This window comes from Martes martes, assembly GCF_963455335.1.
Source record: "Martes martes genome assembly, chromosome: 2".
Taxonomy (NCBI): domain Eukaryota; kingdom Metazoa; phylum Chordata; class Mammalia; order Carnivora; family Mustelidae; genus Martes; species Martes martes.
The window spans coordinates 104,978,421-105,000,697 of record NC_137889.1 but is presented as its reverse complement, the minus strand read 5'-3'; the positions used below and the strand labels follow the sequence as shown (position 1 = coordinate 105,000,697).

Genomic DNA, 22,277 nt, shown 5'->3' with positions numbered 1-22,277 from the left:
TGATTATTCTTGATAGGCTCCACTGTAGATAAACAAACCTGAAATGTCAATAAAATGTCTATATCCACATACTGTGTGCCAACCACATGGGAAAGGTCTTCGCATTTCAGTATTCCCAGCTGATCAGAAATAAACACTAAGTTTTCTGTTTCTATTTGAAATACTTATATCGTGGATAGCTACAAGTTTAAGATTTCTGAATTTTCCTAAAGACATCTTTTATTCACTGTAGAAGAGTAAAGTCACATATTTAATTTTAATAAGAAACACACAAAAAATATGAGAGAAATCTGCTATCAGATTTCGGTTCTGTTCTCACTGTGACAAACCAAGCTGGCATGTGTACTATTTTAGTTAAAAGAAAGCTGTTAGAGGCACATCATGTTAGCCATGGACCTGAATCAATGGGCACAGAGTATTTAGACCCCTAACCTTGGAAGGCAATTCAACTGACTTTGTGATGGAAGGAACCAAAGTCAGTGGATTGTGTCTAGGATTATCCAGAGCATCTTGGTTATGGTAAGAACACATAGTTCAAATTTCAAGTTTCTTTCCAGATAAGGTTGAAGACTTGTTTGGATCCAGAAACCTGTTATTACACTCGACTCATCCTAGAAAAATTCAAGCTTCAAACACTGCAAATCAGATGCAAACTTAACTTGGAATTTTTTTTTGGTACAAACTTAATCACAGTAGTTGAATAACTCATAGCTGGAATGAATACTAAAGGTGAATATATAAACAATATTCATGCAGACATTCATCCCAGTGTATTCAATCTTGCTGGAAGGAGACCCCACCCAAACATATACCCCATGCATCAGGCATCTATTTATACTTCTGCTGCACAAGTTGTAACTTATTAAATACCAAACTTAATTAAACTGGCATGCATTTTAATTGTTTTCCAGCAGATGTTGAAATTTAATAGCTTTGTTCTTTTATTCCTATTTCACTCTAAAACACTTATCACTATTTGAATTTGAGATTACATTTGCTGACAGTTCAGTTTTTTGGTGGAAGGAGACTGGTTTTAATTGGTACCAAGTTTCCCGCTGTTTCCTCTTTGTTATGGAAGGTCACCATGTCAAAAAGAAACTCCACAAGAAACAAAAAAACAAAACAAAACAAAAAACAGGAAGACACCAAAGAACAGAATTAATGCTAAATTAATCCCAAACTTTGAGATTAATTGGAAACACTGTCTACTCGCCACTGTGTCCAGCACACTCCTATTTTACTCTTTTTCATCTTATAAGCTAGTAAATAAAATTGAGCATGTTCATCAACTTTTATATGATTGGAAAAGATTCAAGAAATATAAAAGGGTTAAGTAGTAAAATAAATATGCCCTAATTAGGTGTTTTAACTTGTTGCTCATAAAAAGAAATCAGGTCTTTCTGCATCCTTTATACTTCACTTAATGGTCAGAAAAATAATTAGATGACAAAAATAAATGAAAACACCAGAGTCTCCTAATTGGGGAAACTGATTCTTCAGAGGCCTTATCAGTAATGCAGAGGAATATACTGAGTGGTCCTGCTCAGTCCTGGACAGTAGTTCACAAACTGAACAATCAATCGGCTCAATTTTTGTAGAAATATGTTCTACCAGTCCACCAAAACAAACAGCAGATGAAAATATTCTGATACATCAGAAGAATATGCTTTATTTATTCTACGAGTGCCTAACTGCATAATGAAGGTATTTTTAGCGAAATACCTTTAGCAGAAAAAGTTGTGTTAAGAGGGAAATAGCTGGGCTCTTTTCCCTTCTGCAACCATAGAAGCACCAGTTGCCATCACGACCAATCATTTTAGCTCCTTCTTATGTTCCCTTAAGACGGACGGTGAAACTAAAACAGGCCAAGAGAAACTGAACGTGCTCTCCACTTGTCTTTAAAACTCCCTCGTCCTTCCTCCTTCAGCATACCAGAGGAACTACGCAATAGAGGATCTCGTTTAAAATCTGTGGATTATTCTGGATGTACTTCAAATCATCCAGTTTTCTGCACTCCAGTTTTAGCTCTTTACTCCCCTTTTATGTAGTAAAAAGAGTTCTCATGCTTAAAGTTTTTGTGTTTGTGCTAAATCAATCTCTCGTGGAATTAGGCTTATTACCTAAACTAGAAACTCGTAAGATAATGAATTTTTGCCTTAATTTTCTTATGCATTTGCAGCATTCATTTCTAAGCTCTGAGATCCTATTGAGAATCATATGAAAGCAACTAGTACCCTTTTCCGAGCAAAATTTATGTAAAATTTCCAGGGAGCTTATAGATTCCTATGAATTCATGCTTAGAATGTTTATGAGTTAAAGAGTTTAGATCTTCAGTTTCATTCGAAGAGTTCAACTTAAATTAGAAATGTTAAAAAAAAAAAAAAGTTTACTCCAAAACCTGTTTCATAAGATTTGGCTTATTTCTGTCCTCGTGAGACTGGTTGATAATTTATTCTTTCTTCTTGAAAGCCTGCTTTCTATTTTGAATTTCCTTGAAAGCAGCATCCAATATTAAATCCATTTGAGGAGCTAATTTTCATCATGTTCATGAACAAAATTAGGCTGGAGGACTTGTAGAGAAGTGGTAACATAAGAACAGACATCCCAGCCCTCTTCCAGTGAATCACTCAAATAATCAAAAAAGAAAAATTGGAAAATATCCCACATCAGCACTAAAATACCAGGAAACAGTGCCAGCTGAAAGAAAGTTTGAGGAATTTATGGATAAACTGCACATGAATCCATATTAAAGGACAACGCTGAGTCTAATATCATAGTTCCTCTTCCTGAGCCAGTTGTGGAAAATAAAGAAAACCCTATCTGACTGCCCAATACCCCTTATTGTAAGGGGAGAGGGTAGGGGGAGGAAGGGAAGGAGGGGAAGGAATGGGAGGGGAGGGAAAGGAAGAAAGGAAGAAGGAGGGAAATCAGACAAAACCAATTTATGAACCTGGACTAGAACCCACAACAAGCAAAAGAGAAATACAAAGACAGACTGGGGGGCGGGGAGATCTGATCTCTTAAGCAACAGTTTCAACAAATAGAAAAAAGTAATAATGTTCTAAATGTCCCAGTAAAAGAATGTTTTGAATAGTCTAAGGTACTCTCACATTTTTGTGGTAGTAGGTTAATCAGCCCCCTTCAAGGATGTATGAGTAAGTAGGGAGAGCAAATCCAGAATGATATCTATGAAAAAAAAACCCCAGAACGTCAACTAAAAGAAAAAAAAATTAACATATTGGGGCACCTGGGTGGCTCAGTGGGTTAAAGCCTCTGCTTTCGGCTCAGGTCATGGTCCCAGGGTCCTGGGATCGAGCCCCGCATCGGGCTCTCTGCTCAGCAGGGAGCCTGCTTCCCTTCCTCTCTCTCTGCCTGCCTCTCTGCCTACTTGTGATCTCTGTCTGTCAAATAAATAAAATCTTTTAATAAAAAAATTAACATATTACTGAACAGTAGTAGAAGAGCATGCTTTCAGAAATGATTTGCTTAGTGTTCTAGAAATAAACTGTAGATCTCCTGTGCCTTGTCCTGCCAAGGGAAGTTTTCACAGGTACTTTTTAAAACAGCAGATGGATGACTAAATTGGAGAAGAGACTGAAATTAAGAAGTTAAGGAAAATAGAACCAGTTATCATAATTCTACAGCAAAATATAAAACAGAATCAAAAGAAGAAAAAAAATTGAGTTCATGCTGCAAAAAAGTCCATCAAGTAGAGAAAAAGCTGAACAGGTTTTTGTTTTTTAAAATAAAAACAAAATATGTTTGTAAATATATTTTTTTCTAAATAACTTTTTATTCAAAGAAGAAATGAAAACTTTATTTTTTTAATGAAAACTTCAGAAGAAATTTCTGAGAAACAGGTAATGAATACAGTGCATCTTGAAATGCATGAGCAGAGGCTGAATTATAACCACAACCTTAAAATCTTATACAACACAAAATAGAATAAAAATAAATGACATACAGGCATTCTAACCCAATAATTTAGGAAAATAAACTTAAGCAAAGGAAAGTAATTAATAATAAGAGAATTAATTAATAACAAACACATATATAGTAGGTTCCATGAATAAATCCAAGAGCAGATTTTTAAAAAAATATTTTATTTATTTATTTGTCAGAGAGAGAGAGTGAGCACAAGCAGGGGGAGCAGCAGGCAGAGCAGGCAGAGGGAAAAGAAGACTCCCTGCTAAGCAAGAAGCCCAGATGCAGGGCTCCATCCCATGACCCTGGAATAATGACCTGAGCCAAAGGCAGACACTTAACCAACTGAGCTCCCAGGCATCCCCCACTGTATTTCTTTGAAAACAATACAGTGGACAGAAAAATCACTAAGGCAATAAGAACACACACACACACACACACACACATTAGTACAGACAGAGGTGCTATAAATACAGATATAGAGAATATTAAAAAATAAAATGCTATACACTTTCGAAGAACAAATTAGAAAACCTAGATAGATAGAATGGTGGCATAGGGAAATATACACTGCTAAAATAAGCTCAAAAGAGGTATAATGCCTAAATAAATTTGTATCTTTGGACCATAATCTTTAAGCTTTTCAAATTATTATCTGACAATTAGTTCCAGAGCTCAAATGTTCTCACAGATCCTCCTTCAATTTTCCAAGAAATAAGTAACTCTTATGCTAAAGAAGAGATTATACTAAAGATTTTTCTATAAGTAAATTATTCTGAATAACTGAGAATACTTTTTTCTATAAAATGTATACCTGATATTACATGGTTTCTGTATTTTTAGGCAATAGTAGCCCATTATTCATTTGCATATTTATTAAGTGCCTGGTATGTATGAAGGATTCAAGATTCTTGTCCCTGAGGAAGACAGGTTCTCGAAACATCATAAGGAAATAGTGTTATTAGTTTTCCCCTAGATTTTTACAAACATGCTTTGGAGACATAGAAAAGAAAGGGGCTAAATTTGCTTCAGGGGCTGGGGAGGACTTCACAGAGGTGTGTATCTCTTACTACAATTAAAACTTACTCAAATCTTGTCTAAGACATTTCCTCAACATCCTCAATCATGCCTCTGACTCTTTTTGGTATTTCCTAGTGCTCGGCAGCATCACTACTGTAATTAGGAGTTCAGCACGTATGTTTCCCAGAGCCAGGCACTCCTTTCTGTGTGATGAAGTGTGCCAATAAATATATACAAAGACCTTTCTCTGACACAAGCACATTCAATTCCCAACCGTTTACAGTATTGTTTAGGATTTTAAGCAGTTAGAAACAAGATTATTTTCCAGTAAATCCATAGTTGAAAACCGTCTCCTACCACATCCTTTTCCAACTATCTTTTGTTCTAGAAGATGTCTGCACTTACTAAATTTTCATTTTGTCTGCTACAGTTAACAGCCACCCCATCTCTTCACAATAAAATCTTTATGGGCTAAAAGGGTGATGGGTATTAAGGAGAGCACTTGCTGTGATGAAAACCAGGTGCTGTATGTAAGTGATGAATCGCTAAATTCTATTCCTGAAACCACTATTACCCTATATGTTAACTAACTACAATGTAAATAAAAAACTGATACAAAAATATTTACGGTGCTGGGGCGCCTGGGTGGCTCAGTGGGTTAGGCCTCTGCTTTTGACTCGGGTCGTGATCTCAGGGTCCTGGGATCGAGTCCCCCATCAGGCTCTCTGCTTGGCGGGGAGCCTGCTTCCTCCTCTCTCTCTCTCTCTCTGCCTGCCTCTCTGCCTACTTGTGATTTCTGTCAAATAAATAAATAAAATATTTATGGTGCTAATATAGTAACCACTCTTTTGTTGTCAGTAACCCTATTACAAAACTAAAGAACGTAAAGGATGGTACTTTCCCTTCAATAAAAATTACAAGAACTGAAGGAAAAGAAAAGAGAGAGAGAGAAACACCCAAGCTTCATTATAAAAAGTAAGTAGAAATATGGTTCAAAAGAAGGGCTTAATGTGGCCATGATTTATTGATTAAAGTTATGATGTTACTAAACTGTCATTCAGAAGAGGACACAAAAGTCCATTGCCTTTAAGGAATATAGAATTTCAGAGCAGAAAAACAATCACTAAGATATTTGAGAACAATGGGTAATTAGAAAAGTGCTTCCTTTAATAATTTCTTTAATAACAATGTATCAGTTTATGAAAAAGATTAAAAAGAAAAACTATGAATAACAGATTTTTATGATAGAGGTTGTATGGAGCAGTGGGTAGAAAGCATTCAGAGGATCTGAGATGCAGGCCCAGTGCCACCAGTAATTCACCACTCCACCAGAAGCAGTCACCTTACCTCTCAGAAGACTCAGGCTTCTTAAAGGCAAGGATCAGGAAAAACAGAATTAATTTGATTTTCATATTACTTTTAGCATCATCTATTCATTAAGATTAACACAGGTTATTTATCCAGTTTTTGCAATCCTCTGTAGTAATAAAGTTTGAAGAGGTGTGTGTGTGTGTGTGTGTGTACACTCATTCATTTATTTGTCTGGGAACTAATGCATTGGACACATACCTTTGTTCACAATATGTCAAGGATTGAAGCTGGGGGACAGGTGTTATCTCAGGAAAAATGCAGCAATTCTCATGGGCACACAAATCGGAAGGGGAAGAGCTGATAATGTATAGATTTTGGATGAAGGTGACCTGTTAACAGTACCTTATTTAACTATATTGGCAGGGATTCAACTCTACCCCTGACTTGGAGGTGACCTTCAGTTGCTTTATACTTGGCTTCATGTAATCCATGATTAGTAGTCCTGAAACCCCCTCAGTAAAATTAATTTTTGTTAAAAAAGCTCATATATAAGCTTTTATATCCATTTACTAAAGTGCCTAGTCTAAATGTTATCAACTGATAATTTTATTTACAGAAAGCTATTAAACACTGAAATGGGAACAGAAATTAGGATAGCACCAATACACATATTATCTATCACTTTTAAATCCTTTTTTTTTTTTGCCTTACATCTGTTGTACTGATTATGAATGCATGAAAATATACTTACACTTTCCATAAAATTGTTAAGAAATCCCTTGCATTAAACAAGAGAGCAAATAATGTAAGTCTGAATCATTCAATAGGAAAAGATTTCTTCTCCATTATGTATTTGGGGAAAGTGGGGCCTTTTTTGAAGAAGTGATTTTGTTTTCAAGGGCAATTCACCCAACTTTTTATTTATTTATTTATTTATTTATTTTTTTTTTTTTTTAAAGATTTTATTTATTTATTTGTCAGAGAGAGAGAGAGCGAGCACAGGCAGACAGAGTGGCAGAGGGAGAAGCAGGCTCCCTGCGGAGCAAGGAGCCCGATGTGGGACTCGATCCCAGGACGCTGGGATCATGACCTGAGCCGAAGGCAGCCGCTTAACCAACTGAGCCACCCAGGCGTCCCTCACCCAACTTTTTAAAATATATCACATGTAATGTTTCCAAAGTATATTCATGATTTGCAAATACTTAAATGATTCAGTTGAATAACTGAATTTAAAGGAAATTCTTACCAATCTTCCAGGGGTAGGAGGATTCAGTAACAGGTCTTTTAATCACAGTATTACCAAGTATCTCAAGACATAATTATCTCAGGAACATAAAACACAACAAAAGCACCCCAGTGAAGTCAACCTTCTTTCTCATTTTGATTAAGAGTATGACCTAGTTATTTTAAAAAATGTGTGTGTGTGTGTGTGTGTGTATGTATGTATGTATTCATATCAGACGAACAAGAAGCAGTGTTTTCAGAAAGGGAGGAAAATGAAAAACAGTTAAAAAGTAGAAGGGAGTAAATGAGAATTAAATAAAAAGGTAATCAGATAGTGGTTAAGTGAACATATAAAGAATAGGGAATTAGCAGATTTTTTTTTAATACATAAATATACCTTTTCCTATGTTGACAAAACAAAACTCTTGAAGGAATTTTTCCAAATAGAAATAATGGATGAACTGAGGCTTAGGGAAACAATCATGAAGTATAAAGCTTATATACATCAGTTCTAATATCCTCTAAAAACAAATCACAGTTCTTTTTTTTTTTTTTTAAGATTTTATTTATTTATTTGACAGAGATCACAAGTACACAGAGAGGCAGGCAGAGAGAGGGGGGAAAGCAGGCTCCCTGCTGAGCAGAGAGCCCAATGCGGGGCTCGATCCCAGGACCCTGAGATCATGACCTGAGCCGAAGGTAGAGGCTTAACCCACTGAGCCACCCAGGTGCCCCCAAATCACAGTTCTTCATATCAGTGCCAGTAGTGCTTGTTGTATCATTCCAACCCTCATATTCTAATCTGACTTAGACCAAACATTCTCAGGTTTCTATGATTTATTATCAGGTATATTACCTGCTATTCCTGATAAATTGGTTATATGGAAAATAAGATGAAAAATGCATTCTCTGCACAACCAATGGAACATCTCTAAGTAAAGGCAAAAGGAACCACACATTCAGAACTGAGAAAGTTGCTTGGACATGTTCAAACCTACTTTCTAGTACATCCTTAGGTTCATGTTTCATCACTGTGTCCAACTCACTGAACAAATTCCTTAAAATGACTCCAGTAAGGCCTTGCCAATCCTGTACCTGCCCTTTGTTTAGGGAAGGAGGACATGGTGGGGGTGAGGGGTGGTCAGAGTACATCTCATCCTTCTCTAGCTACCTCCAGTCTGTGGGAGCCATCTATTATGCTGCTAGTTATAAATACAAACCTAACTTTTGACATTTTAAAAGTATGGTGTTATATCAAGAAAGTAGATCCTTTTCTCCTATAAAGTAAGATATCTGATGTCTCCATTTTCCAGAGGAGAAAATTAAGAATAGAGCAGATGGAGGACATAACAAGTAAGAGTTCTTCTAAATTTTAGGTAAGATTTTAATTAAAAACATATGATTTGTTCTCTTAACGATTATCCACTTAAAAAAAAAAGAAATTGTATCAACATTTAAATCAGTAATAACAAAGAAGTCATCTTTACAAAATTTATAGAGGAAATGAGAGGAGTGTGTGTGTTTATAAACAATACATGGAATGGAAATAAATTTCATAAATTTGCATAGGCTTAAAAGAGAAACTAAAAATAACAAAATGGAATTTAATAAATTAAATGTTAAAATCTTTAACACTGGGGTGCCTGGGTGGCTCGCCTGGTTAAGCATCTGCCTTTGGCTCAGGTCATGATCCCAGGGTTCTGGGACTGAGCTCTGCCTCTGGGTCCCTGCTTAGCGGGGAGCCTGCTTCTCCCTCTCCCTCTACTTCTCCCCCTGCTTGTGCTCTATCACTCTCTCTATCAAATAAATATAAAAAAATCTTTAAAATCTTCAACAATGATTTATACAATCACAGTAGCAAATTGAAGATGGAAGAGATCTGGTTTATCAGCTGCTTGTGTAGGAAAAAAAAAAGTATGCTGCCACTTGAGTGTGAGGAAATGGCATGTACTCACAAGCAAGGAAGTTAGTGTGCCCCAGGACTACAGTGTACCAGTGACCAGACAACTAGATCTGAAAGTAGGCATTTTATGATAAATCCCAGTTGTATGACCCATGTAATGAAGAGAAGTATCTTCTGCATCATTAATAAAAACTACAATTTTTAAAAAATATTTTGATATTAAGTCATCCTCCTTGCTGTAGGATGATAATCCTATCACTCAGTCAGAAACTATTAAATACTTAACTATATGCTAGACATTCATTCAGATGTGCTTTACTACTCCAGGAAAACTTGCTATTGGAATAAGCGTCAAAGTAATCTCAATTTTTAAAATGTCTAAAAAAGTGACCCATCTTTGAAATGAGAAGGGGACAACTAAAGTACAAATTAAACAAAGAAAACTACTACATTATACCTTAAGAAAGTATGAAATTGCACAAGAGAAATAAAAACCTTTATTTTTTTGAAGATTTTTTATTTATTATTTGACAGAGAGAGATAAGGTGAGAGGGAACACAAGGAAGGGAAGTGGGAGAGGGAAAAGCAGGTTTCCCTCTGAGCAAGGAATCAGATGCTGGGCTCAATCCCAGGATTCTGGGATCATGACCTGCACAGACGTTTATGGACTGAGCCACCGTGGTGCCCGGAAATAAAACCTCTTTGAGAACATCTGGTTTTATACTTTCAGTATATATGACAAAAAGTTATCCATTTGTTTTGTTCTAAGTGAAATACCTTTAATATATTCAAGTGTTCAATGCTGCACTTTAATCGAGAAGTTTACTTACTCTCCTCTAGGACTTCTCAAAATCTAGAAAAGCTGTGGATTCTAATAATCACTTTACTATTTGGTTAGGGAAACTGGAGCTCAGAAATATTTCCAAAAATGCTCTCTAGAGATCCAGCATATCGATAGAGCCCTGAAAGGTTGCACACATTTCCAGCTATGCCCTCTTAATACCATAAAGCACCCGGACAACAATGCCAAACATATGGCTTCCCAAAGAGCCTATGTTCTGAAGTACACTGATCACTTTTCTCCTCTTCCCTGAGACTAAAAACAGAACAAAACAAAAACTGCTAGAGAACACAATCTATCATCAACTAAACTTTCTGGTATTTTCAAACCATTTTCCAAATTCATGTTTCATTAAACAAGGTCCTGAGTATTATTCATTAAAATTATCATCTAGTAGACATTAAATATCATCTATAGCACCTTTCAAATCTCTCTTCCTGCAGTGAAGCATTTATGTTTATCAATACTACTGGAAGTAGAACACTGAATACATCCCTAAAGTCTCCCAAAAGAGCCAACAAAAGCACAAATTCCAGCAGCAATAAATTTAATTTGGGTAGGATACTGCAGGAACAAAACATTTCGGTAGCAAATGTTACTTATACAAGTGTTAGTTACAACTGAGTATGTGTGGGGTTCAAGCTCTGAAATAATGTTAACTTTGTATATGATATTGCTATGCCTAGATACCTGAAGTTCCAACTACTCACCTTCCACAGTTCCTTACCTCCCCCCATTTCCATCCCCAAATGGGAAGGTGTTTTACCTATTTTAATAAGGACTAGAGAGGACAAAGAAAAAAAAATAAAAGATACGAAAAAATCACAAAGTGAATTTTTTGAGAGTGGCATTGAATGCCTACTATGTAGCCAGATGCTGTGCAAAATACTAGGAATAAGAGGATGAGACATGGCCTTTGCCTTAGGGATTTGAGTTTGTAGAGAAACAGGCACATGTGACTACAGTAAGTGTGGGGTTTGAGGAACACGAGTGTCATAAATATGAGGCCTTGCTGATGAGAAACCTGAGCTGGGTCTTTATGGAAAAGGCAGAGGCAAGAAATAGCCAGTACAAAGGCTTGAATGTGTGAAATATGTTAGGTTCAAGACCTATAAAGAGTTAGGAATAATTACCTCATGGAATCTGAAGGACAATATGGTGACCTGGAAGTTGAAGAGTAATTAAGAGCCAGATAGGGATATCAAGCACACAGTTTGATCTGTTTTCTGTAGGCCAATGGTTTTCCAAACTGAGGACTTTAGGTATCAAGGGTTCATAGAATTGTTCAGGGCCACATTGGTTAAAGAGGGGTTAGTAGGTGACCCTAAGAGTTGCCACATTGCATCTATTTCTGCACTGACCAGATAAACTCCATTGTAATTGTAAAAATTTTGTGCGGTGGGGAGGAGGAAGCTTCTACTGCTTTAGCAAAGTTTTACAATGGGTATTCCTCAAAGCATATTAAGAAGGAGAATACATGTTAGATTTGCATTTAAGAGTAAGCACACTGGGACACTTTCAACTGACCAACAGGAAAAAGAAAAGAATACCAGAGGGAACAATTAAAAAATAATTCATGGAAAAAATGAGAAAATTCTGAAGAGAGGTAATATGGATAAGCTGGATTTGAGGATATGAGTGGAAAAGAGAAGCAGAAGTTCGTGCCCAGTGAGTTCAATAGTCTCAATAAAGTAGGAAGCAAGCTGGCTAGGAGGATTTAAGAAAGCACATGTATGTACACACCTGTAAGTATGGAGGAGGATTCAAGATCTTGAGAAGATGGCCAAGGTTTTTTGTTTATTTGTTTGTTTCTTAAAGTCCCTCTAAGACTCCTAGGAAAATTCAAGGACTATATATGCCTTTAGGAATTACAAAGGTGCAATAAACATATATAATGTTGACTAAATGGTCACAGATTATCCAAGAAACCCATTAGTTATTCTCCCAATCTTCTCAACACTAAAAAAGCCAAGATAACAGACTACAGTAGTCCCTGCCCCCCACCCTACTTGGTTTTGCTTTCTGCAATTTTGGTCATCTGTGGTCATCCACTGTCCAGAAGCAGATGATCCTCTTTCTGACACATGGTCAGAAGGTGCTATGTCACACTGTCTAGGCCATTCATCTCACTTCATTTCATCATGTAGGCATTTTATCTTCTCACATCATTATTTTAAAAAGAAGTATTTTGATGGAGAGGAGAGAGAAAAGGTAAGAGAGAGGGCACATTCATGGAACTTTAATTAGAGTATATTGTTATAGTTGTTCTGTTTTTAGTTATTGTTCTTAACCTCCTCCCGTGTCTGTGAGTTAAACTTCATCACAGGTATGCATGTATAGGGGAAAAAAACAGAGTATATACAGGGTACTATCCAGTTTCAGGCATCCACTGGGCATCTTGGAACATCCCTCCTCCACTCCTTCATAAGGGGAGACTATATTGACTACATTATTTCACATTTTGAGAAAAAGCTTTGGTCAGATTAACACCTGTAAAAATGGGTAAGTATTTCTAATGCCTTCATTTGCATTACAACTTTCTTCCAGAATATGAAGTGTTTTCAACAGACTTTCATTTCTGCTTAAAATATCCTGTGAGATCAATGGAGACTACTGATACTTCACTATTTGATGGGGCAACTGAAACAAGAATGGTGAAAATAGTTTTCATAGTGTGTAATCTATTTTAGCATGGCTTACTTATTCTAAACTCATAGTATAGGTCACAGGTGGATAGGCATTAATGCAAAAAAGAAAAATGCTGCAATGTTATTTGTGAATTCAAGGATTGCCAAAGTTCTCAGCAGAATCCCATGAGAGTGTCAGTAGTCTTCTATAACTCAGTCTCTTGGGACATAGAGACAATGAGACCAATCTAAGTCTTAAAATATACACAAGATACAGCTTTCATACAGTTCAGCCATGACTTGTAGCACAATGTAGCATATGTAATGGAGAGAGTAAAGAAACATAAAGAAAGATCTGTAGCACCATTGTAAATGAAAAAGTAGACATTTTCCTCTTTTTAAATACACTTCTGAACACTGCTAAATAATTACATTTTATTAAAAAAAAAGAAAACATTTAGTAACAGATGGGTAGGAGGATAATAGTTTGAAGAACACTGCATCAGATGATCTCTAGGATTTATTTTTGTTTTAAAGTCCTGTGACAAAGGATAAATCAATCTCGTTTGTTAGAATAATGATGATGGAATTTAGTTCATAAGACTGGTCTGCAAGGAAAGGACATTTGGAGTCTTCATTTTACAGTCTACGTGGTGATTTAAATTTGAGGTAAGAAAAGTCATTTTTCTTCTGAAAGACAAACAGAAAAAATACAATACTAGAAATAACTGTTCTGTCTCAAACTATTGATGAAACAGAAGGATGACTTATTCTTTAATCAGGATACATCAACAATGACCATAGGTGGGAGAAAATGACTAAGGCAAGAAGAGTGAAGCTTGTAAATGAGTAAGGTCAGGTTCATGAGAAAGGGTGAGAATGTACATAATAATTAGAAGAATGGCTACAAGAGAATTCTAAAGGGCAAATCCAAATCTTCTCTTTTCTCCACAAACAAGAAGCAAAATACAAAGCACTAACACTTCTTACAGATGACATGGAGGGGCTGTAGGTCTCAATAAGGACACCTGGGGGTAGAACAGGTTTTGCCAATAGCTAATGACATGTCCTTTAGGGAGTCATGTATTAGGTCTCGGTACCCTTTAGTCTGCCATAAAATTAGCCAATTGGATGAAGGTGATGTCTAATGGCCCAATTTGGGGCAATACTTTTATTCCAACCTGGTGTAAAAATACAACGTTTTGATAGGCATATTCTCTTACAATTTTTGTACGAGGTTAATATTTACATAGATTTCAATGCACAGTGAAAAATTTCTCTTAGCAATTCAATTCATCCTGTCAAACATTGCATGAACTTTATCCTTAGTAGTCTTAAGGATACCTACCCTGCATTGTCTCACCTCCATCACCATGAATTCAAACTCATGATATGCCCCTACTTCCCTATTTTCTTTAATGTCAGCACTTAATTGGTCATTTAAAACCTGAAAACTTTTACTCGTATCTTCTATTTGCAATTAGTGAGTAAATCTTCTGAATTTTCCCTATCAAATCTTTCTTTTTCAATCTTACCTCTAACATCATAATCCATGTTCTCAACTTCAATCCTAAATCACTTAAACCACTTCCTCCACCTCCATACTCTCCTAAACTTGTCAAAATAATATTGCTAATGACCTGAATGCATCTCTTTAAGGACTCACCTGCTTCCATTGTTTCTCAGTATTTGTATGATGGCATGTAATCATCGTTAGCCTGGCCTAAGAGCTTTACAAAATTTGGTCTCGCCTGCTTTTCTATCTTCTCTCCCACCACCTGCCATCCCTATACAAGGCAGCCTCCCTTTGCCTACCCCCCTCGCCCTTTGCCTTGCCCACCTGCCCTCAACGCCGACATCCTTATTTCTCTCCATCTCATGCTGTCTTTCTTCCACTTCTCCACTAGGATATCATTCCCTGTTTGTTTTGTTGTTGTTGTCATTGTTGCTTTTATGGCTGACAGTGTAAAGACTATGGAACCATAACATACAAAAATTAACTTTAATTAGAACTTTTTCTTTGGAGGTTTTCTTTCAGTGTTATTGAGGTATAACTGACCAATAAAGCTGTAAGATATTTAAAGTGCACAATGTGATGATTTGCTCTCCATAGAAATCGTGAAAGGATTCCCCCCATCAAGTTAACAAACATATTCATCACCTCACATTTTTACCATTCTTTGTGTGTGTGAGAACACTTCCACTCTCTTAGCAAATTTCAATTACACAATATGGTGTTATCAACTATAGACATCAAGCCGTACATTTGGTTCTCAGACCTTATGCATCTTTTTTTTTTTTTAAAGATTTTATTTATTTATTTGACAGAGAGATCACAAGTAGGCAGAGAGGCAGGCAGAGAGAGAGAGAGAGAGGAGGAACAGACTCCCTGCTGAGCAGAGAGCCTAATGTGGGACTCGATCCCAGGACCCTGAGATCATGACCTGAGCTGAAGGCAGAGGCTTTAACCCACTGAGCCACCCAGGTGCCCAGACCTTATGCATCTTAAAACTGGAAGTCTGTACCCTTCTGCCAACTATCCAATTTCTTCCTAGCCATCAAGATCCAGGCCACCATCTGCCATCTTCCTTTGTATCCCTTGAGAAGTCCTTCTCTAACTGTTTTAGTCTAGATGGACCTTGCTATTCCTTGAACTTCCAAAGTTCTTCTCTGTATCACTTTCTTTGGTATATGTGTACATATTTACAGATGGTATATGATTTAGCTGTATAAGATCCTCTGATTCTGTTTGAATCATTCTGTGAAAACTTTTTACACCTCTAGGTCTTTGTGGCATTCTCCTCTACCTGCTTTTTACCATATGACTTGATAGTGTATTTGCATATTTTTTTAGGTTTTTAATCAAAATTAATCTTCTCATGAGGTCTTTCTTGACTACTTAATTTTTATTTATTTATCGGACTACTTTATTTTTAATTACTACCTCATCACGCTTCCAATTTTCTTTTTCTGTCTTAAATTTTTTATGCTTAGCACTTCTTGGTATTTAACGTACCATACATTTTTATTTATTTATCTTCTTTACATCTGTCTGTCACTGTAGATTTTAAGCTAAACAAGTACAGAAACCTTTTTGCTTAGTAATGTACTCTGGTTCCTAAAGAGTACCTGGTACTTAATAGGCACTCAAGAAATAATCTTTGATTGAATTTTTTGTTTAAAAGCTCAAAGCAACATTAATAACAATAAAAATCACCATAATAAACAAATTCTAATAAAGATTTAGAATTCAGTTGTGCTAGGCCCTGTACATATTATCCATACATGTACATATATACCCATATATGTATATAATCCCATTATTGTTACTTATGACCTATTTTCCTCCTTGCCAAATAAAACAAGGCTTGAAGAGGTTAAATAATTTCACCACGAACACAAAGATAATAAATATTATTAAAAACAAGTCCTAGGTTTATTTATCACTGAAAATATCTCCGAAGTTGAGCTTATCCAACTGTAAAAAGTTAAACACAAGATAACATTCTTTTTTGGATATGAGGGAAAAACTCCTCTGGGAGTTACTTGTGAAATCATTCTTTCGGTCTCTCTCTCACAAATAGTTAATACTCTAATTTCTTCTTTCCTTGTTAGTAATTTCTCTTACATTTTCCCTAGACTTTGCACTTCTTTCCTTACCTACACTTCATCTCTAAGAAGAAAAAAATTCTGACTAATGTTATTGTAAAAATTCCATCTTCAAAATGCATCTCAGTTCTCATATAAAGGTCAAGTACAGAATGAGTAGCCACAGTCCTCACAGCAAGAGGTAAAGCATCCATTACGGGAGGAGGGGAAAAGCAAAGAATGCTCTATTCATAATTACCTAAGATTTTCCAGCATGAGAAGGGAAAGAGGAAGTCTATTTTCAGTGACAATGAATACTCTAAAAATATTAGCATGCAAGGGGAAAATTTTCATTCTGAGAGTTAGTAGTGCTGAGTTCTCTTTCCCTTACAGAATGACTTAAAATTCCCAGGGTAGAGAGGTAATCTAGGCAGATGTTAGTTGCCTTATGTCTTGAAAATGGCAACATCTAGGAATCATGGGAGTTTAAGTGAGGACACATTGGGAAGGATTTCTCAGGAGCAGGTCAGTCCCTAAGAAGTATCAAGTGGCAGAGTGGATACTTATATCCTCAGGCATCTAGAGTGAGGGCAGAGATTACAGCTACATAGACCTTTTAGAAGATCTGTTACGCTGAATGCATAAACAAGATTCAGTGAAGCTGAAGCTGAACTACCTGCTAAAAGAGTTACAGAAGGAAAAAAAAATAAAAAGACTTCTTTTTTTAAATCTAACCTCCATTTTCTTTCCAACAATGCCCCCATAATTTTAATTGACTTGAAGTACAGGCAAAGTATACATAGAATTCATTCTGGTGTCCATCTTGAATATTTTGGAAAACAATATCAGTTATCAGTTCCCCACTTCTGTTCATCTATATAAATGTTAATGGTCTGATAAATAACCCTTAAGTTGGGACACTCATTAGTCTGTCAGTGAAGAGGATTTAGAACAAACTGATCTTTATTAACGTCAACTGTAGATGAAACCAGTACTTGGTATCTCCCTGTCAGTACCTCATATTTTCAGAAAAAAATCATGTGAAAAAATTACATAGGGTTTCCTGAAATCTGTCATTGTATACTTTAGTTCTCTGATGGTTCTATGGGACCAAATCATCATGAAAACTGGCTGCCTAGGCTCAGTAGGTGCTCTCACTTTTCTGATCAGCAAATAACCACAAATAATCACTTCTTTTTTCATCTTCAACAAATGAGACAAAGTGGACACAAGTGAGATAAAAATGGAGAGGAGAAATACTGTGACAACTGGTTATAGGTATCACATTTCTCCATCCTTACAGTTATATTTGCATGGCTCTGATCATTTTTGAAAAATTCAAAGACATTGAGAATCTGATGAAAATCTTCCTTTTCTCAAGAAAACAATGTAGCTACACATTCATCCATCCAACCATCTGGTTAGCACAAAACTCTGGGACATTTATAGATCTTAAGATCTAACCCATGTGCCCTAAGCATAGATAATTAAGGTATTTGAGAGAGTACAGAGTAATTTATTAGAGTTGAAAGTTAGAAGAAAAATTGACCATTAAATTAGGAATAAATTTATACTTCTCGGAAACCAAGCACCAACTGTCCCCAACGTCTTACCAGCAGCTCTATCCGTTACTGCTCCTCCTGGATCATGGCCTGTTGGCTGCTGCTGAGCCCATCTCCTGCTTCCAAGTGTGGTAACTCAACAGGAGCAGGGGCAAGTAGACAATCTTGAGAGGGTTTGATGATGATGTTGGCCAGCCTGGAAAAGACAACAGTTTAAATATTTCAGTTAGCAAAAACAAACAAGACATACATCTGGTATGAAAACTATCATGTAAAGTTTAAAAAATTACAGATGCCCATAATTGGATATGTCCAACTATACCACTGACTGTTAAAAAATTCAGGGTTGGGGGATCATTCTCAAAGCAATGACAACTCCCAAATACACCATAATATAACACTAATATTTGTAGAGAAAATTTTGCAATGCCCAAAGCTTCTCTGCCCAATCAGCAATCCTCATAGCTTGACAGTGATTATCAGTTAGTCTTGGGACCCACTGGGTTCTATTACTTCATCTGTTGAATCCAGTGGATCTCAGCCTTGGTTGTAATAGTATTACCTGAGTGGGAAGCTGAGGCCTCATGCTCAGAGATTCTGATTTGTTGGGCTAAAAATGAAGCCTTATTTCCCAGGTAATTCTAGGGTGCAGCCAGGAATGAGAATCATTAAATTAAGGCCTCGTACTTGTTGAGATGCAGCACTAACTTAACTTATAAACAGCAAATGTTTATTCAGAATATACTATATCAAGGCAATGTGCTAAATGTGATGGTAAACGTAGAACATTATAACATGTGGTCCCTGTGCTCAGGGACTTTAATTTAGTTCAAAAGATTGAATACAAATTTTAATCTGATCACCTAACAAGACACATACTTTTAAAAAAAATTATTACTATTGTTTAATTCCCTTTCTGCTGACCCTTCTTAGTATAGTAATCACTATACATGCAATTAAGATGTGTCCACTTGAAAATGCTTATTAACCACCCAACTGTTTCAACAAGGCAGATAATACATTTGATATGCTAGCAGACTGCAGAGTTTGGTCAGCCTCAGTCATTACTTTCAAAAGTTACATTAGAATAAGATACAACCATCTCCCATTTCTTATCTGTGTTACTCCTGAAATCTCCTTGGGTCCACAACACATTTCTATGCCGAGACTTTGCTTTGGAAATTTACGCCGATTACACAGCTTTGTCAGATCCAACCTCTCTACACTATGTGATACTTAACATCCTTAATCCAATTTATCTAAAGCATCCAAAGTTACAAGATTATTTACATAAACATTTAGGATTGCTGAATGTGTACCTGTAGTTCTTTTTATTTATTTTTTTATTATGTTCACTTAACCAGCATACAGTATATCATTAGCTGTATATTACACCCAGTGCTCATCATCACATGTGCCCTCCTTAATACCCATCACCTGATTACCTGGTTACCCCATCCCCGACCCCCCTCCCTTCTGTAACCCTCAGTTTGGTTCCCAGAGTCTAGAGTCTCTCAGGGTTTGTCTCCCTCTCTGATTTCTTCCCATTCAGTTTCCCCTCCCTTCCCCTGTGGCCCTTGTGTGCTATCCCTTACGTTCCATATATGAGTGAACCCATATGATTATTGTCTTTCTCTGCTTGATATCGTTCACTTAGCATAATCCCTTCCAGTTCCATCCATGACAAGACATATACTTTAAAAATATAACCAAAGTAAGGCTTCATTAGTCAAAGATGTAGTGAGAATCTTGGATGCTCAAAATGTAGAGATGACCATGAACTGAAATAGGGGAGAAAGTTGAATGCATGAAGAAAGGGCAGGATGAAAGTCAGAGAAAGACAGGAAGAGGGAGGAAGCATTCTCAAAGACACAGCTGTTAGAATATGTGCAGCAAGTTGAGGGAGACTAAAGAGCCCATTCTGACTGATGGATTTCTGAAAAGGAGCATTAGAAGAATTTGGAGAGGCAGATCTGAGCTAGAACGTACAGACTAGCGATAAATGGCTAAAGAAGTTAGGTCATTTTCTGAAATATCTGGAAATAGCATCTGGAATAGTACTGAGAGCTGCTGAAGGTTGATGTTCCAAGGGGTCTTAGTAAATTTACTGGGTTCTTAGTAAATGTCAGACACTGATAATGCTTGATGTATTATGTATGTTATCTCATTTAACACAAACATCTGGTGAGGTAGTTATTGTTATCCCTATTTTACAGAGTAAGAAGGGAGGTCACTTCATTTTCTCAAAGTTCCATAGCTAAAATAGTAGGTCAAGACCAGACAACATGCTGTTTCTTTAGAAACACAGCATTACCAGAGTTACGTACTTACACTTAGGGTTTTTAAAAATTGAGATATAATTCACACACCATAAAATTATTTTAAAGTATACAATTCCATGGGTTTCAGCCAAAAGATTGTGCCATTATTGCCACTATGAAATTCCAGAAAAATTTAATCACTCCAAAAATAAATCCATTACCCAGTAGGAGTCAGTCCTCTTTCGTCCCTCTTCCAGCTAGCCACCCTTCTGTTTCTATGCATATGCTCATTCTAAATATTTCAAATAAATGAAATCAAGCAACATTTGACTTTTTTGTGTCTGGTTTCTTTCACTTAGCAGTGTTTTCGAGGTTCATCTATGTTTTGTTGTGACTCAGTACTTCATTCCTTCTTATGGCCAAGTAATATTCCACTGTATAGATAGATCATACTTTATTCATGATGGATATCTGGGTTATTTCTATTTTTTAGCTATTAGAAATAATGCTCCTATGAACATTCATTTACAAGTCTTTTTATACTGTGGTAAAATAGAGCAACAAAAAATTTAGCATCTTAACCATATTTTAAATGTAGAGTTCTATGCATTAAGCAGTCTTATTGTTGTGCAATCATCACCAGCATCACCATCTAGGAATTTTTTATCTTCCCAAACTCAAATGCCACCACCTTAATCAATAACTCCCCAGTCTCCCCTCTCCCAAGCTCCTGGCAAATACAATTCTATTTTCAGTCTCTCTGAATCTGACAATTCTAGGTATCTCGTATAAACAGAATCATATAATATGTCCTTTTGTGTATGACTTATTTCACTTAGCCCAACGTCTTCAAGATTTGTCCATGTTGTGGCACATGTCAGAATTTCCTCCCTTTTAAAGGGTATTCCATTACACGTACATACCACATTTTGTCTGTCTATTCATCTGTCGATGGACACTTGCATTGCTTCTATCTTTAGGCTATTGTGAATAGCCATTTTACATTCCCATCAGCAATGAATGAGGGTTCCAATTTTTCTTCATCCTCATCAACACTTGCTTATTGCCTGACTTTTTTTTTTTTTTAAAGCCATTCTCACGGGTATGGAGTAGTAAAAGATTTAGCTGTTACAACTTATTATATTCAAGATACTGGCTTATTGCAGTAGTTCAGATATAAAGTGAGGAGTCTGAACAAGAGGGTGGCAGAGAAAATAAAATGATCAAGTAGGGAAATATTACTGATTGGGAAAGGAGTGGATATTATTAGTATTGTAGGAATAGGGAGAAAAAGAATTATAGAAGTTTGAGCTTGGCTGCAAAGAAAAATAATGGTATTAATCAGAGATAATTCTAGAAAGAAATCCAAAGTGACAAAATAAATTGTTGACACGATGGACTTGAGAATCTATATAATCCAATTAAATAATTATCAGTGGGAGGTCAGGGTTGGAGACAATAAAATATCTTGTGCTTTTAGAAAGCATCAAAGAAGCATTGGTAAGACTAGAAGAGGGCTTTTGCCTGGACATGCTTAGTTTCCTTAAGGCTGGATTTACTTAGGGGCCAAACACTGAAGAATACAGAGCAATAGACTATACATTTGCCTTCCCGTTTTCTCTTTAAAATACTAATGTAAAACTTAAGTAGTAAAATAATACATGCTTTACACTCAGAGGTTTATCAGAACTTGAGCTGTAAGTCCCTTGAGGTGGTATCAGATTTTTATCTATAGTTTGAGGCATTTGGGACAGCAGTGCCCTTGGTTCAGAATGGTGTGATCAGGCTTAGTGGTACTGCCCTCTAAGGGCTGGCACAAGATCAAGAGGCCTACAGAAATGAACGTTGCTACAAGCAGTTATCTGGTTGGCTGAAAACCAGCTGGCAAACTATCAAGGAGAACATGAAGTTCCAGTTTTCTATGCCCCAAATAGCCCCCTTTAAAAAAAAAAAAAATCCCAACAATTAGAATGTACACCCATAAGAGACCACAAGTCTATTGTTACAACACAGTTC

At 36.4% G+C, this 22,277-nt stretch overlaps 1 protein-coding gene across 1 annotated transcript in view; it reads right to left on the bottom strand.

Annotated features, from left to right (window-relative positions):
* Nucleotides 1-22,277, bottom strand: part of TET2 (tet methylcytosine dioxygenase 2) — a 134,496-nt gene that overhangs the window by 76,499 nt on the left and 35,720 nt on the right. Inside the window, exon 2 of the mRNA XM_080797100.1 lies at nt 18,052-18,196. The gene's annotated coding sequence lies outside the window, so the exon portion shown is untranslated. The remainder of the gene's footprint in view (nt 1-18,051; nt 18,197-22,277) is intronic.